Consider the following 3,572-nt stretch of genomic DNA (forward strand, 5'->3'; position numbering starts at 1 on the left):
CAAAATCGCCAACGCGCGAGTTGAAATTTTTCAACTTCAGCGACATAATCGGGTGACGCTGTGGCGCGATAGCCTATCAGCGTTGAGTTGCTCCCCCTGTTGTCACTGGCTTCCTGCCGTTGTTGAATCAGGAAATAAATCCTGTCGCCGTCTGTGTTCACCCAGAGCGCTACGATACCTCATATCAATAGAGACCGGACCAAACTATGTGTATGCATGTGTGTGTGTAAACCATACGGTACAAACAATGAATAGACGCTGCCGTATTTACGTCTACGTGACGTTATTGAGTGCTGGTGGAGCTGCTACGATGTTGGCATAGCCTAGCACCGATCCATCAGAGCTCCATTGAGAAGACCAGTAACCTACAAATCGGCATCATTACGTAGTTATTTCGGAGTCCCTTTTTGTCGGAGAAGACAAGTACAAATCGGCATCATTACGTAGTTATTTCGGAGTCCCTTTTTGTCGGTTTATTGCCGTTGAATCACAGCCAAATCAGTTTATTTTGTGTTCCTACAGCTGTAGTAAACAGCGACCGGTGGCTTGCTAGACAGTGAATACAGCTCGATACAATCCACGGAGCTCCTCTGAACAATATTATGAACCAGACATGACGGCGTTTGGCATTCCGATGTTTGAGGGACTTCCACAACACGTACAAAGCAGCAATTGTCCTTATTCCTGTCATGGTTGACGGCGGAAAACAATGGCGGCCAGATCGAGGCTTCCAGGACGATAAACCACGCCCCCTCTCCGGCGCTACGAGATTTTGCGGCGACCGGTGTGAACACGACCGGCGGCGCGTTGGACGCTTTTTTGCAGTGCGTTGGACGCTTTTTTGCAGTGCGTCAAAAAATCAACGCGACCGGTGTGAACGCAGCATAAGTCAGCATTACACGCAGCTCAGTTTCCAGGTGCAGCTCTGCAATGAGGTGCAGCGTGCGCTGTGATTGGTCAGTGGGCGAGCACGTGACTATTGGAAAACAAAACTTAAAGAAGCCAGCAAAGCTTAGTTGGAGGAGTAAGAGCTCAAATTGAAAGATATGGAAGAAATTACATTTTTTCATTTTGCTTGGTATAGATTCTTATTTTTTTAACTAGCTTTGTTTTTTTAACACTCAATGGCTGTTGGAGGAGAAATGGATTTGTGAGTTGGGATTCATCTGTGAGATTAAACTCTTTGTCAACAAAGAAAGGAGGATGGAGTTTGTCTTTAAGTCAACTGCGTTTGTTTTTGTACATCTAATATCTGAATGGCCCTCCAGTGTGGAGCAGAATGCGTGTTGCTGCAGGTCTGCCGGATTGATTTGTTGCTTTGTTGTTATATGAATATATGTGACTGGTTCTTGTGAGTTTGTTGTTGTCATTGTGTTAATTATATAGATTTGGAATATATGCATTGTCCGTTAATTACGAAGCGTCCCGTCATGTGCGGAGTAATTGTTTGTTAAGCTAGTTTAGCGTAGCCTCTCAGAAGTGCGGGGCCTCAGCTGTTTTTTGTTGTTACATTCAGGTGATGTGTGTTACAGTCAGGTAGCTTTGTGTAACCCTCGACGTTCAGGGATCCGTTGTCAGAGCAGCAGCGGGTTCCTCGGACGTTTGATTCTCCTCTCGTGCTTTTGTTTTCTTGAGTTACGGTTTGGCTGAAATGGGCTCGTGAAGGAATTGTGTAACGGGCTCAATAACATTCAGCAGGTTCATGAAGCTGCGTTTACCACTCCAGAGTCCGGTCTCATGTCCGCGGATATAAATGTACCAATCGCCGTGGTGATGCTTTAGCCCTGTTCTATCGGTAGTGAACAGCTGCTTAAACTCTTCGGGGAGAGTTTGAAGCGTGTGTGCTGCTCCAGGTGTGCTGCTCCACTGATGGAGCCTACACTCGTGTAGCAAATGCAACATAGCGTTGTTTTTTTATCCACCGCTCTCTCGCCATCGCCCTCATAGTTCACAGAGAAACCAACGTGGCTCCAAACACCAGACCTGCAGGCCGTTGGAGGATCTTCTAGTTCTGGTCTATAGCCATACTGCAGCGAGCTAGCTTCATGTAGCCGCTACACTGTAGCGTCTCACAGCGCAGAAGTGCCAACTGGAGTAGAACGTGTTTCTTTGGTGGTGGGCGGGTCAGAGAGCACGCTGTCCGTTACGTCATGTGGGTTGCCAGTTTGAGAACAGTTTTCCAAATGCACTAGTATTATTCAAACGTATTGTTCGGTTCGTCATGCGTACCGAACCGTGAGCCTCGTACCAAACAGTTCAATACGAATACGCGTATTGTTACACCCCTACTCAGAGGGCTTTACAATCTGTACACATGCGACATCCTCTTGTCCCGGGAACCCTCCCGGGACAAGAGAGTCTCCCCAGACATTGGAGATATTCTCATCTTATTGAACAATGTTTTAAAGTTGTCGACCATTTCACAGTAATGTAAACATTGTGTATTTGAATGACATAACCTGACAGGAAGTAAACAGAGACCCAAGTTGTTGCCGAACAGTTCAGTCTAAACAGTGGAAGCTAGCTCCGGTCTACCCTGAAGAGGGCATCAACATACCTCATGTTGCACTTAAACTTAACAGAATTGAGTATTCTTGAATGTTTCATTTATTTCATATTGGACATCTCCAATATTTTTGTTTTCATGTAAGATTATAGCCCAAAGTTCTTTGCTTTCAGTGTTCTTGAAGTTCTTTAATAAATGGAAAGCAAAGTTATATTTGACTCCTCCCCTTTTCTTTGCTGATCCGAAAAATGATCCGAACCATAACTCAAGAACCGTGATCCACACACATCTACAGTAACACACGAACACACAACAGGTGATTAAACACAGGAGGAGGATATCCTGGTAGGTGCACACACACACACACACACACACACACACACACACTCACTCACTCACTCACTCACTCACTCCTCTGGTAGAACCAGTCTGACTGTTAAACAGGTTCCACTTTAGAACCCTTAGAACTTTTACTGCTGTCAGGTGTGTATCAGACCTGAGCCTCAAACACTCACTGTGTGCTGACAGGTGGGTCCTCTTCATCACAGACCTGCGGCTCCTCTTCAGACTCCTCCGGGTCTTCAGGCTCTACATATATACATATGCATATATATATATATATATATATATATATATATGTACATGTATATATGTACTTATATACTTTAGTCTCCAGAACGACTTCAACCCGTTGCTGGTTTCTTTTGGTTCACAACAATAAAACTTTTACAAAGTCCAGCTGGCAGCCTGTACAACTTCGGCTTCCTCTTCCCTTGTCTCCTCCTCTTCCCTTGTCTCCTCCTCTTCTTCTTTGAGGTTTATTAGCGGTTGGAGAACAATGAATTTGTGAATTACCGCCACCAACTGGTCTGGAGTGTGGATCAGGATGTCTAGTACTTATAGTTTAGTATAAAATGAAAAATAAAGAAAAGAAATAAGAAACAAAACAAAACGACGGGCTCGTATTTGATGAATAATATTAGTTAGTCTAAGATATAGAAATAATACTTGACAGCATTCACTTTTGAGGTTCTTCTTCTTTGCATTTGGATTCATTGTCACTCGT

General features: G+C 44.3%; 1 protein-coding gene across 3 annotated transcripts in view; it reads right to left on the reverse strand.

Moving 5' to 3' along the window:
• Nucleotides 1–3,284, reverse strand: part of creb3l4 (cAMP responsive element binding protein 3-like 4) — an 18,650-nt gene extending 15,366 nt beyond the window's left edge. For all 3 annotated transcript variants that reach the window (XM_079275775.1, XM_079275774.1, XM_079275776.1), the window contains exon 1: nt 3,022–3,284. The gene's annotated coding sequence lies outside the window, so the exon portion shown is untranslated. The remainder of the gene's footprint in view (nt 1–3,021) is intronic.
• Between the last annotated feature and the right edge of the window lie 288 nt (nt 3,285–3,572).

The sequence above is a fragment of the Melanostigma gelatinosum genome, assembly GCF_949748355.1.
Source record: "Melanostigma gelatinosum genome assembly, chromosome: 9".
In the NCBI taxonomy this organism is placed as follows: domain Eukaryota; kingdom Metazoa; phylum Chordata; class Actinopteri; order Perciformes; family Zoarcidae; genus Melanostigma; species Melanostigma gelatinosum.